The sequence below is a fragment of the Ursus maritimus genome, unplaced genomic scaffold (genome assembly GCF_017311325.1).
Source record: "Ursus maritimus isolate PB19 unplaced genomic scaffold, ASM1731132v1 scaffold_35, whole genome shotgun sequence".
Lineage (NCBI taxonomy): Eukaryota > Metazoa > Chordata > Mammalia > Carnivora > Ursidae > Ursus > Ursus maritimus.
The window spans coordinates 12,234,501-12,249,529 of NW_024426119.1; the positions used below are offsets into that span (position 1 = coordinate 12,234,501).

The 15,029-nt window shown below is 42.0% G+C and overlaps 1 protein-coding gene across 1 annotated transcript in view; it reads right to left on the reverse strand.

The window, feature by feature from the left end:
• Window positions 1-11,568, reverse strand: part of TLN2 (talin 2) — a 249,186-nt gene extending 237,618 nt beyond the window's left edge. Inside the window, exon 1 of the mRNA XM_008706048.2 lies at window positions 11,423-11,568. The gene's annotated coding sequence lies outside the window, so the exon portion shown is untranslated. The remainder of the gene's footprint in view (window positions 1-11,422) is intronic.
• Between the last annotated feature and the right edge of the window lie 3,461 nt (window positions 11,569-15,029).

Consider the following 15,029-nt stretch of genomic DNA (forward strand, 5'->3'; position numbering starts at 1 on the left):
GGGGGGGGGGGACAACATCTAGAGGCTTAACCTAGAGCCAGTTCTGCCTCCACACCTTCCAAGGATTCTGGAAGCACTCATCCCTGCATTAAATCTACTTCAGCTTTAACTCCCTAGAGTAGATTCTGTGTCTAGTACAGGAAATGCGAGCAGTAACAAGAAGCTCATCACTTTTATTAGTTTATTAAATTCATAAAATATTAGGTATAAAATACTTAGCCACAAAGGATAAAGAAACAAACTCAATTTATTTTAATTATATTTTGCTATAATATCATTTGGGCCAGGGTAATTCATACAAACCATAGGCTCACACAATTTTATAAACCTAAACCTGCACTCTAATTCACCTCATTCATAAACATGAGATAACTTGACCTACTTTCTAATATATTCAGCTCCTTCTTGTCTGCATTAATCTGCGGAGACATTTTAAAAGTTGCTCTAATAATTTCCATTATATGAAAATGCATTTTTTCATTTATATCATCTTTGATTTTCCTCCCACAAACAAAATACCGTTTTCTCAATAGTTAGCTGCAAATGTCGCAGGAAAGGAGAGATACAAGAGAGCTGACACAAAGGGCTCCTTGGTGAATGGGCTCAACCGTGGGTTTCTCGATGAGGTGAGGGTGGGAAGTAGGAGCAGGAATGAGAGGATTCTACCCTTAACCCTCACATGTGGAATGGTGAGTTGGGTGCTCTCTTTGTAGGTAAGCAAGGGGAGATTAGAGAGCACAAATTTTATAAATAATGCAAATTCCCTTTCAAACAATATAATGAGGACATCGCTTCTCAATAATTCTCTAATCTCAGGTAATAAAGAAGAAATGCACTCCCACAGACACCTTCCAATTACATCCGTGTTGAACATCAGCAGCCTCCTGGGGCGCCTGGGTGGCACAGCGGTTGAGCGTCTGCCTTCGACTCAGGGCGTGATCCCGGCGTTATGGGATCGAGCCCCACATCAGGCTCCTCCGCTGGGAGCCTGCTTCTTCCTCTCCCACTCCCCCTGCTTGTGTTCCCTCTCTCGCTTGCTGTCTCTATCTCTGTCAAATAAATACATAAAATCTTAAAAAAAAAAAAAAAATCAGCAGCCTCCTGACCAGCCTGGGCTCTGTCCCTCTGACTGAGCCCTCTTGCATTCACCGTTGATAATCCTTTTGAGCAGGTCCTCCTTGTGCTCAAGAACTTTCTATGGCTCCCAAATGCTCAGAGCAGAGTTTGGCGAACTATGGCCAACAAGCTAAGAATGATTTTTACAATTTTAAATTGTTGGGGGGAAAATACAGAATTCTATTTCATAATACGTGGTAAGCACATGAAATCCAAACCTCAGGGCCCATAAATCTAGTTCGCTTGGAACACGGCCACACTCATTTATTTATGAATTGTCTATGGCTGCTTTTCGTACTCCGACGGCAGACTTCAGTAGTCCCAACAGTGATAGTAGCTTTAAATATTTAGAATCTGGGTCCTTTGCAGGGAAAAGGTTGCCAACTCCTGCCCTGAAGTAGAAGATTGAAAGCCCCTGGCCTGGCAATGCAGTTCACGGAAACTTACACTCCACCAACCTTCCTAAGCCTGGTTTTCTTTTACTTTAAGGCAGAATGTCTACTCCACCCAAAAGCTCTTCTCCATCTCTCCCAAGCCTAATTTCCCCTTCCCGTCCCGAAGCTCAGTTCATCCCAACAGCTTGCAGACATCCTTCTCTTTCTTCATAAAGAATCACATTACAAATATACTTTTAACTTCCATGAAGTTGGAAAAGACAAATGATTTTAAGAGTGCCCAAGGCTATTCTACACAGCACCATTCCTAGTAAGTAAAGGATGAAAAACATCATGTCCACCAAGAGGGCAGGCTGAGGAACTTGGAACAAACCCACACAATGGCGGGCCATGTAGCTGTGCAAAGGAGTGTGGATTATCTCCCTGCACCACCATGGACAAAAGCCAGGACAGATTAACTGAAAAAAGCCAGGGAGATCAAAGTGTGTACAGTATACTACCGTGTACTGGAAAAGAGAGGGATATGCAGATATGAAAGCACACACATACTTGCTGGTATCAAAAAACTGTGCCAGGGTAAACCGTATTTTTTTTCAAATACTACATATGAGGAAGGAGGAAACAGGATGGCGAGACAACAGGGGTAAAACCAAACACCTCTGCACATGCCTCATGTTATAGATGAGACTTGGAAATCATGAAAATACTGCACAATATTCCACTGAAAAAGGGAATCTCTAAAAACCACAAATAAAATCAAAGAATGAACCTAACTATATACACGGCTGGTGGCACAATCACACAGATAAGAACTATTCCGAACATCTTGACGACTAGGTCTCTTGTGTATGCAGCATGAAATAGAGCAAATGAAAAACTATGGTATCACTGAGAACTGGGGGAGAGGAAAGAACATAGATATAAAATCGATAAGGTAAACCCTGTAAACCTGGGTTTTACGTAGAAGTATCTGTACGCACTAATAATTGGTTTTGTCCTTATATGTAACACACACACACACACAAACACACATATACATGGGCACAGTCCCTAGTTTGGTCCACTGAAAAGATCCAGAAGCAATGATGAACCCAATGACAATAAACATTCCTAGTTTTCATTGTACCTTCTAAATACTCAAAGGAACCAGGGTTCCTTGGAGAAGCAGTTGTCTACGTCTGGAGTAAGAGATGGGTAAGACAACCGTGTGACATTGTATCACCAGGAAGAATACAAAAAAAGTTCTTGTCAAAAGGACTTGGGAGCCAACTTGAATCAGTTGCTACTGGTCAAACATGGGTCAACGCGATGATCAGTAAGAAAATTTGAAATGCATCAATTATATTTACACTGAAAAAAGAAAAAAACAAAACAACACAAAAATTAAAACTTCAGTGATCACTGCTAGAGAATCCCACCAGGGAACTCACTGTTTTGAAAAGACAGGGAAAATATCAAGCGTTTATCCTTTCCTACATAAACCCCAAGGTAAACAAGTAATTGACATTAAACTTGTCTTTATGTAAGTCTTCTCATATACAAATAAGGAAGGAATGACAGAACTGGCAATCACGATTTCGCCATCACTAATAAACGAAAGGATACGGGCAATGATCAAAGACCAATAATATCACCAATAATATCAAAAAGAGAGACCACCAGTGACTGTGTATTTAATGAAAATACACAGCCTGCATATGATATAGCATTGACTAAAAAGAAAAAAAATCCAGATTTGAATGTGACCAAAACTCAAGCTTTAACAAATCAGAGAAAATACAAGGAACAGAGAAACAAGTTAAATAGCACGAGGGAGAAGAAATCATTAAAATTCACACTACAGGAAATTCTATAGTAGAATTTCTCAATCTCGGGACTATCAACACTTTAGGCTAGATAAGTCTGCTGTGAGGGGGCTGCCCTGTGTAAAACCCAGTTTCTTCAACAAACAAATCACAGGAGGGCAGGGGGAGATGGAGGGGTCAGGCTAGAGTAAAAGGAGATTAGAGACAAATCTTTCAATTGCCGTGTAGAAGCCTTATTTGGATTCTGATTCAAAGAAACAAAGCATGTAGGACAACAGAAAATTCAGACATTAATTCGATATTTAATGATATTAAGAAAATACTGGTAATTTTTATGTGTTTGTTGTGATACGGTGTAAGTTCTATCTTCTAAGGACATATACTGAAATACTAATACAAGAAAAAAATAAAATAGCAAAGATGGGCTTCAAAGTCATGAATGGGAAGAAAGAAGGGTATAGACAAAACAAAGCTAAGATTAATCCTTATTGAACCTGGGTAGTGGACCCATAGTTGACTATAAAATTCTCTTCACTTTTGAACGTATTTGAAAGCTTTGATGAGGAAAGTTATGAATAATCAATCTGGCAGGCAGTTCCACTCCCACTCTTCTCAGTGAGCAAGCAAGCCCCAGAAAGACCATGGGAGGGACACAAGAATTTTCAGCAACTGAGCAAGCCCAGGAAAGGAAGTTTCTCGTGGGGTCCTATGTAGATACCAAAAGTTATTCTAGAGTTTACAAGATGGCACTTAAACACAGGTGACAAGTACTTAGCAGCGAGCTCTTGCAGAGGGAGAAAAGCCCACTCTGCTGGACTGATTATTCTCTCCAGAGAATACCAACCCTCCAGGTGACATCCTCCCAAGGGACATGTAGGAGCAATTTTGTCTCTAAGGGATTATTACTTGAAGCACTGATTTTAAAAGTTTACCCTCACTTTTCATATCCTGCAAAAGAGGGAAACAAGTTTACCTCCAAGAAAGACGTGAAATTTTACTCATCCTGCAAGGAGTCCAAGTCCCTGCCAGCCCTGCCTCAGGACTTCATTGTAGGTGAGAAAACATCAACTTCTATCTTGTTTAACCCACTGCCGTTCACAGTCTATTCTGCTAGAAGTAGCAAAACTTAAACCAATTAACCCAGAAATAAATGCTGCTTTCTCTTGGAAACCTGACCAAACAGAACAAGGCCCACATCATTATAGACGTTCCGGTGACAGTTTGTACTTCTGTCCTTCTTAGTTCAGAGCATTGAATATGCTTCCTCTGAATCCAAACTTCTGAGAACAGTGGCCAACACAGGGGACGAGGCCCTTACTCTCCCACAGCTCATGCTCCGGGCCTGCATCAAACTTTCCAAAAAGCCGGCAAAAATGAATTGAGCACCCTGCGTGACCCCAATGCCTGGAGCCAAAACTCTACAGGGGAGATGCAGTCATTTTCACTACTTAGAGGTAAATGAGTGGAAGAATATGTAACTAATTTGGGGAATATTCAGCATCAGATAATAAAAAAAGCATTTTTAAAATCTTATTCCCTTCTCTTGCTCTTTAAAGGGTTGGGTTCTGTCCCACTCTTGTAGAGGCAACATTTCTAACCATGGGAGAAAGTTTTTGTTGTTTGTTTGTTTTTTTAAAGATTTTATTTATTTGACAGAGACACAGCGAGAGAGGGAACACAAGCAGGGGGAGTGGGAGAGGAAGAGGCAGCTTCCCCCTCAGCAGGGAGCCTGATGCGGACCTGGATCCCAGGACCCCGGGATCATGACCTGAGCCTAAGGCAGACACTTAACGACTGAGCCACCCAGGCGCCCCAGAAAGTTTTGATCAAGATTTAAACTGTCCAAATAGATTTGGCCCCCTAAATCACTTTTTTAAAAAAAGTTTTTTATTTATTCATTTGAGAGAGAGAGAGAGCGAGTGAGAGCACGAGAAGGGGGAGGGTCAGAGGGAGGGGAGAAGCAGACTTCCCACTGAGCAGGGAGCCCTATGCAGGGCTCAATTCCAGGACCCTGGGATCATGACCTGAGCCAAAGTCAGATGCTTAACCGACTGAGCCACGCAGGCGCCCCCCCCACCCCAAATCACTTTTAAACAAGTGTCAAGGGACCTATATGACTGAAGATTAGTGACCTGTGTATAATGGAACCAAAAATGTCTCATACAGATTATAACCCTCCTTGATTAGCACCCTATCCTATCCTTATGATCAATAAATGGAAAAATTACAAATAGCCAACACAGAATTAGATTGTTCCAAGTTCTTAGCAGGGTAACTTTGGACTGCTTATCACTACTGTATTTTAATGCAGGAAATTACTCCTGGTAGCCACTGCAACAAGGTAAATGTTTACCCCAATCTACGCATGAAGACTCGCCCTCACTAAGGCTAGCTGTCCCTTCCAGAAGTAAACTAGGTGCTGCTCCAAAGATTTCCCTTTCATTCACTACTTACTTCAGAGTGTAAACTTAATAGGTCAACAGGTTTGGTAAGTAAGCACTATTTAGGCCGGCGCTAAGGCCACCATGACTTAACAGAGGGACAAAGAGTAACTGCACCCACTCATCCACGGACTATTTGCCTAAGGAGCAGATGGTCAACTCAAAGGGTCAAAGCACCTTTCCCCCCCTTCTCAGCAGGGTTGAGCATGTATGAAGTCCCATTTCTCACTTCAAATTCACAAAGGGAACACTGAGGAGGTAAGGACAGTCCCATTTCCAGTCCAGAATTCTGTATAATGAGTTCCTGGCCACAGAGTATACCCACAGCCAGGAATTGAGCTGATTTTGCTTAGAGCAGCCACAATTGTCTTGGGGGGGGAGGGGGAGTCTGGTGTGCTGAGGAAAGGGTGTAAAATGCTGCAGAGAGGGACAAATCTTTTCTCACCTATGAAACCACACCTATGCCCCTAAACCACCCCAGGATCTAAGAAGCACTTCCCAGTGGAGGCCTTGGAGGAGTGTCTGATCCAGATCTCGACTTCCTCACGGAAGCGCTGTCAATGCTTCTGTCTCACAGGGCTGGTGTGAAGATTTCAACACACACCAGGTTTCAAACACCTAGGTGCCTAACATATCAAGTCCTCAATAAATGATGGCTAATTTTACACACCAGGTCATCGGCCCTTCAAAGACACCAGAGCCTGAAGCTATTTTTCTGACCTGTAGTAAGCTTTTCCTGGCCGTGAGCACTTGCTTAGAGGCAAGCAGCACACCCGGAGATCAAATGCTTCTGGTGGAAGTTGGAGGGCAGGGGGCTGTGGGAGTAAGACCTCCAAACACAAAGTGGGTTTCCAGGAAGGATGGGAAGACTGAGAGGCCAGGCAAACGGGCGGCTGAGCCCAGGACGGCTGGTGCCGCGTAAAAGGGAGAATCGGTTCAAACATGCTCCACAGAGGTGCGGGGACATCAGGCTCCGAGAGGAAGGACTATCATCTCACCACACACTGGGCTGTGACGGGAACAGCTGCTACCTTGATCACAACAGAGTAAGTGCTTGCTTCTTGGATTTCACATCCAGAATTGAGTCTTAGGTAAGCCATGGAAGCCCTCACTCAACAACAGAATGTTAAGTATTACCAACTCTGAGCACCAGAATGTCAAAGGTACAGGGGCACCTGGTGACTAGGCCTCCGACTCTTGGTTTTGACTCAGGTCATGATGTCAGGGTGGTGGGACTGACCCCCCCCACGTTGGGCACCCCACTCAGTGGGGGTCGGTTTCTCTGCCTGTCTCTCTCCCTCTCCCATGCTCTCTCTCCCTCTAAAATAAGTAAATGGATCTTTAAAAAAAAAAATTAAGAAAAAAAATCAAAGGTACAGCTGCCCCAAATGGAGATGTGGATGCGGGGAGGTAAACAGAAACAGCCTGCATGACAGGAGACAGAGCGAGAAAGGGGGAGGCCACTGAGGTGCAGGGAGGAAGCAGCTGTAGGACTGAAAATGTGAATCAGCTCAGGGAGGAAGGGAGACCGGGACGGTCAGGGGAGCTCATCAGCAATCACAGGACACCATAAACAGCTCTTAAAACTGATAACGTGAGACATGGTGCTGCAAGCATAATATTTATACATGTGAAAGTCGCAGAAGTGAAAATGTTCTACAGGAAAAAAAAAAAAAAAGGTGGTTGCCTCCGAGAAGGAAGACTAAGTGAAGGAAGAAGCGGAGTAAAACCCTTGCTGCTTTTCATTCTAAGCTGTTTTCTGCAGGATTTTCTGTTTTAACCCATGTGCATGCATTACTTTGACTTAATTATTTTAAATGAAAGATCCTAAGACTTTTGTTTAGATCATAGCATTAGAGTTTTTAATCTTTTACCACTGCAGCTGGCCTTACAGTGAGCTTACTTTTATTTTAAAGTCATATTTAAACTCTGCAAGTAAACAAGTCATTTAATGGTTCTGGAAACCTGTCCAATTCTGATTTGTGGCAAAGAGAACAGCTTTGATGATCATGTTAGGTCATGAGAATATGGGACTTCACATGGGGGCGCCTGGGTGGCACAGCGGTTAAGCGTCTGCCTTCGGCTCAGGGCGTGATCCCGGCGTTGTGGGATCGAGTCCCACATCAGGCTCTTCCGCTGTGAGCCTGCTTCTTCCTCTCCCACTCCCCCTGCTTGTGTTCCCTCTCTCGCTGGCTGTCTCTCTCTGTCGAATAAATAAATAAAATCTTTAAAAAAAAAAAAAAAGAATATGGGACTTCACAGCTAAAATACGGGATTTTTAAAGGTTTGTGTTCTCTAGGAGACCATTTAAATGCAGACACAAATATTCCAGAACCCGTAAGTCCATGAAATCCAATCTATTCTGAGACAAGGCTCAAATCTTGAGCTCTCCGCAGGGCTGTCTAACTCTGAAAGAAATTAACTGATGAGCATAATTAGCCAAATAGTGTAAGGAAACAGCACATTCTATTATACCCACGTATTCTTAAGTTTAATTATGAAAAACAATCTGGAAATTGTTGTTCTGAAACATTTAGGAAGCACAGACAGCAGAGTGAGGGGCCTAGCGCACGTCAGGGAATCCTGATCAAGGATGTGATGCTAATAATTAGGGCTCCCAGCCACTCAGGGAGCCCACAGGGGGTGAGCAAGTGGCAGTGCCCACAGCCTACAAGCCAAGGAACCCAGAGAATCCGGCTAATGGAGGATGGCAGGCAGACCAACGTGCACAAGAGATCACATTTTTGATGAAAAACAAACATAGGAACGCACCTTCCCTGACGTCATAGCTTTTAAGGGACCGATACAGCACGACAAACGGCAACGTAGATCCTGCTTTGAGTTTTAGAGATTCAAGACCCTCTCCGAAAACAGCCCTGGGAATTCAAAATTCCCAGAGAGCCAAAAACAATGTTTTTTCATTTAAAATTGGTTTTTCAATATTTTTCTTACAAGCCTGCAGGGAAAATGGAGATAAGTTCGGAATATTACACTTTTTTTTCTTAAATCCGGAATATACCACAAGTCATTAAGTACAATGCTCAACAAATCATTTATCACGTGCCCCTCGCCCTCCACACTTTATCAATCTCTCTCTTCTCTCTCATGCACGCAACCCTTTAAAAGCACACGTTTATTCCTGGGAAACATGGCTGTCTCCAATTCTTAATTGTTCATCTCTACAACATCTCGCCCAGCAGTGCCTGGCCTTCCGAAATACTCAGAACACGACTGATTGATTTTATGTTTTCATTCATTAAGTTGCATTCAGACTCAGCCAGGCCCACGTCCCTTAAAGCACGTCCCTTCTCCTCTCTCTGGTTTATGTCAAAATAAAAGCTCCTGCTAGCATTTATTCACGACTTCAGACACTTACAGAAGTGTCAAGATTTCAGGTAATTTCTCATATTCTAATACCTTTCAGACAAATGTTTCTGTTGTTGTTGTTTGATCTAGTTTTTTTTCCTAAAAAGGTCAGTGAAATAAATATCCCCTGGAAGCAACCCAACTGAACCATACAAATCAGGCAATAAACCAACCAATAAACCCAGTTGGGTTGACAGAGGGAATACAAGGTAAGTCTGTCAAATTTAAGTTTCCAGAAAATAGGAATGTTAAAGGAAAGCCAGAAATCACTGGGGGAGGAATTCCAAAGGACTGAACCACTGTGTTCCAATCACTGTGGGCCAGAGTATAATTTCACAGAACTTTCCAAAGCAGCCGCGATTATGTCGGCATCCTGAGATAGGTGTTATTGTTGCTCCTTCCCCATACTATTTTCCTGTCCTAGTCATTCAGTCCTCCACCCACGCTGCCCCCATACACACCCCTACATGCCACAGAGAAATAAATGGAAAGCACAGTTTTCCATTCTGTACGGACGCAGGGCATAAGAATGCACTTGGCACACTGCTTTTGGATCTGAAATCCCAGGAAAGGCTTAGGTCTGCCATGTTTCCTGCCCACTGTGCCCAGGCCCTTTCGTCAAACAGGACCACCTGGTGCCCCTTGTAAGTCCCCATAGGACAAAATGCACAACCAAATGGGTCCTGGGCAGGACAGCTCCCTTACTCTTGCCCACTCTGTGTGCCTGTGATCTCACTGCTCTCAGCTCCGAGCTTTCAGCCGTACCTTCCACCCTTACCCAGCCCTACCCTCCTCCTTTACACTGGCCTCCCTGGAGTCAGGCATCCAGGCCTCCCCATCCCTAGCTCTCAGTGTCCCCGCGTCACAGGTACACACTTACCTGTCAGACACCACCTGGCCAGAGGCTGCGAAGGGAAGATTCTGTACCCCTTTTTCCAACAACTTAAAACATTGTGAGTTTATTTTACATGGATTGCAAGGTGGCTCAGAGCCCAATTTCATGTTCATGTGAATAAGCCATTTTTGAGGGGTTTCCCAACAGAACAATCCCTTCTCTTCTGTTTGACCTCTGACCTCTCAGGTTCAACTAGGCTAGTTGTCAGCATTTTCTAGAAATAGCTGATGTATAACCACAGTAAATTTCTATCCTGCTTCAAAGGAAGGACACAGTTTTAGAGGCAGAAGAGCCCTAAGCAGTCAGTCATGCATGCCAGTATGCTCCAAATGTCAGTCACCAGGCCAGTGCGGGCTAGTTCATGGCTAACAGTGCCCGGTCAGCAGAGCAGTGACAAGGAGGTAGGGAAGGAAGAGCATTTTCATAATGCTAAAAACATACAACCTAAAGACAAATTTAGGACATTCCTACTTTTTTGTATTAAAATACTTCCCTCATGAAATGTTAGATGGTAGTTTTTTAAATCCTTAAGTATGAAAAATTCTAAACACAAAATAGAAAGAAAAGATATAAATATAGTGAACCCTCAGGCACTCATCCAGGCTGAATAATCACCAACTTTCTATATACATAGCCAAAAATATATATTAATAATTGGTCATGAAATTTTTTTCCTATTTTACAAAACCTCAGAGTGTGGAAATGACTGGGCTGGGCCAGCATACGTTTTACAGATGAGTATATGAAAACTAGCAAAGATTAACCTGTCCCCAGTTATGCAGCTGGTCAGGAACAGAACCTCTAGGCCTGGTGTGCCATGATACGGTTTTTGAGTGTGGGGCAAAAACCAACCCTTCTTAACCTGTCAAAGGTCGATCCAGGCATACCGAGGACCTACAGAAGATCACCTTTGTTCCTGCCGAGGGTACACCACACATGCTACTTGGGATCATGCAGCCCCACCCAGGACTATCAAAGGGGAAACCCATAACCTATACCCAAAGCTTATCTCATGTTAGAGCAACTGTGTGCCATGCCTAGAGGGCTCCAGGAACCACCAACCAGTTTCATGGTGCAAAGACTACTAGAATTTTCTACATTAATTCCTAATCCAATCCTTCAAAAATGAAAAGTTTATAAAACAAACAGGTGTGAATAAAAGAGAATTCATGCAGTAAGGCTAAAAACAGCTCCTCATCCCATTTTGCAGGCCCCATCTTCACCCCACCCAACTAAAAATGGTGGAAAAGATAAACAGCACTGCAAAGAGCAAGACCATCAGCGACATGCCTGCCTCAGAAAATGTCAAATCAGACAGTGAAAGTGACAATGTTTCAACACTTCCATTTTATCAATGCAGGGGAGCAGCTAATGATAAGAAGATATATTTTTTCAAGGACTCACCTGAATTCTCAGTTTAAGTAAAGAGTTGATTTCCCTGAAGATACCCTAAAGCATCTGAGAAGCCTTCCAGCAGCAATACCTAAAATAGTAATAAAAATCATCGAAATCAAGTTGTTAGAAATGTCAGTTTTCATAGGAAAAAAAAAATGTATCTATACATTTGGTCATTCCCCACCCCCCAAGCATGAAAGGAAGTAACTCAGGAAACAATGAATTTCCGCTACAACACATGGGCTGGGAATTCTCTTTACCAACAGGGAATTGAGGTCCCAAGACAGTTATTTCAAAGACCAAAATTATGTTACTGTTGGCAAAGAGGCAAAAACACATTTTTCCCCCTTCCCTGTGGTAAAAGTAGCACTTCAAATTTAATGGCTTCAAATTTAAACAAAGACCGAAGGTATACATTTCCTCACCGACTTGCTCCCCATCCCCCGTGTTTAAAACAAAGATTAGGCACTCTTAGTCTTTTTAAAATTAGCTTATATGAGCTCTTCTTGTCTCGTTCACCCTTTTCCTACTTAGTTTCTCTTCTACCGTGTCTGTGAAGTGGCTCCTTCTTGCCTCAACTGATTCCACGTCATTCCCAGTTTTCTGAGCCACTCACAACCAACCACCTCCGTCCCTGGAAACCCAATCGGAAGCCAAGAAGCACCATCAACTGCAAAAACCAAAATGTCTCAGCCACCGTTAACAAGCAGATATCTGAGTGACAACATACATGTGACTCAATGAAACAGAACAGCCAGACACAGAACCAAGTATTCAAAACAGACCAAGTACATGGAATCATATCTGGGTAGTGTGTGAGTCTGGTTCATAAACAGTGCTGGTTAGCTATCAAGGAGGGAAAAATCTAGATCTTTACCTATGAAAACAAACTCCAAATAGAATTGGGTGAGTACTAGAAGAATATACCAATAACTTTATAATATATAGACAGAAAAGGCCTTTCTAAACATGACATCAGGGGCTCCTGGCTGGCTCAGTCCAGAGAGTGTGCAATTCTTGACCTTGGGGTTGTGAGTTTGAGCCCCATGCTGGCTGTAGAGATGGCTTAAAAATAAAATCTTTAAAAAAATAAATAAAAATAAACCTTACTTCAAATGCTGAAACTATAAAGGCCTGAGACATTTGGCTGGCTACCATTTTAAAGTCTCCAATTAATGAAAAAAAAAAAAATCTCAAATTTATGAATGGGAAAATTAAGTCAAAAAATAAAAGCAAAAAACAAAAGGTGTATTTCCATCAAAAGGTGACATAAGAAACTAGGTAAGATATTTACACAGCAGACATATAAAGGTTGCTATCCTTATTAAGCAAAACATTAAGCAGTAAGAAAATACTCCCCTCAAAATGGATAAAGCCAATAAACTTTCCACCAGAAGAATTATAATAGCAATAAACATATGAAAATAATCAACTACGCTAACAATGAAAAAATACATCTTTGGGGCACCTGGGTCTCAGTGATTAAGCACTGCCTTCGGCTCAGGTCATGATCCTGGGGTCCTGGAATGGAGCCCCGAATCCAGCTCCCTACTCAGTGGGAAGCCTGCGTCTCCCACTACCCCTGCTTGAGCTTGCTCTCTGACAAATAAATAAAATCATTAAAAAAAAAAAAAAAAAAGAAAAAATATACCTTTAAAAGAAGACTGAGATTTTTTTTAACCTGTCAGGCTGATAAAGATGTCAAAGACTGACAATAGCCAATGTTACAGACATAGCTCGTGATTTTGTCCTTATTTTATTAATGTCCACTAATTTTATTTTGTCCACGTGTAAAATGACACATTCTTTGATCCAGCAATACCACCTCTAAGAACCTCCTCGAAGTAGTTAATTGTCTAAGCGGAAAGATGGACATATGCAGCATTATTAGTAATGATGAGGGAAAACGGGTCCATGCCCTCAAGGTTCACAAAGAAGAGACATGTGAAACAAGCCATACAGACTCTGGGAATAATGACGAAGATCTGTATTTATTGATATGAAAAGATACCCATGTGAATAAAACAGGTCAATGACCATGCACACTATGATTCCATCTGTGCGTGTGTGTGAATGTTCCCAGATGTCTTAAGACTTATCTAGAAGGATGTTTATCAAAATAGGTACAACTACCCTGCATTATCAGAATTTTAGAGGATTTTCATTTCTTATACTGTTTGAATTCCTTATAATGAGCATGATTTTTCCAAAGAATACAATGGAGCCGTATTTAAATCCCATGCTCATGTCAAGTGTTACACTACATAGATTTCTACTTGCTTTCTGTCAGGTTTCCTCTCAACTTCCTGCCATTTGTATCACAAATGTGCTTGTAATGAACACCAATTAGAGTTCCCCGTCTCCTCTCCAGCTCCCGTTCATTCCCCAGAGCCAGTTTGTCTTTGCATTTGGGTTCCTAAGACACACCTGTATCCTTATTATAAATGTTCCCCCGTTTTTTTTGTTTTTTAAGGTAAGCAGGTCAATTCAGTTGGTTACTTGTGACCAAATGAGTACCACATAATACAGCGCTTTTTATTTTCCATCGTCTCAACCATCCCATTCCATTTAAAAATAGAACAGCAATCCCTGTAATCACAAGAATGAAGATTTATCACATACAATGTCATGTAATGTTTATGACCTACAGCTGGAGAAACTGAAGAGACTCAAAGCTAGTACAACAAAGGCAAAACTATTTCAAGAGACAGGTAGATTCATCCCTGACTAATAAGAGAACTGATGAAAAGAGCATTTGAATAAAAATAAAAACAAATGGGACATACTTGTCCAGATGGGCCATTTCTATGGTTAAAATATTCTCCGCTATAATGTTTTAACCACTTCACTGATTTATTTTTATTGGATTATGTTTATCTATGAAAAGCCTTTTTTTCTATTTAGACCATAAAATACAGTAATGTTTTCCCATAATGGGATCATTATGTTCAATTTATCTCCAGCAAACAAATTTATTCTTCTCATTGCCCTATTTTTAAAGGTTGAGAAGTTCCATATAATGCATGAATCCTCCTAATACCATAATTATAAACCTGGTTAAAAAGCCATAATCCCTTGTAGACATACAAATCCCTTTACAGGTGTGTTGGATGTAAAGTACAAATCTAATTAATCCTTCTGCATCTCCTGGAGGCTCCCTCTCTCCCAAAAACAATGTCCCTAGAAAGTAGACAAAAGGACAAGAATCACTATCCAATTTCAGAAATGAGTAATCATGAGACTTAACCAAGGATCTGTGTCTCCAGGGCATAACTCAGACAAACGCACAGGCCACCCAGTGCCATCCACTGGCCTCTTTCTTCTCACCCGTCCTCAGTCCAAAGGCCTCTTTCTAAATGGATAGTTGGGGGCAGGGGGATGGGGAGCCAGGCAAGTCTACATATGAGGCTGAGACACATCAGGATTTGAGACAAAATATTGCATTTAGGGAATCACAGTGGTTAAAGGTAGAGACTGACCCCGGATCTATCATTTACTCGTTATTTGGCCTTGATGTGCCTTAACCGCTCCGTGCCTCAGTTTCCTCCTCTGTAATAATGCCCAGCACAAGAGCTGTTGTGAGGATTAAAGAAGATAGTCTATCTAAAGCAATCAG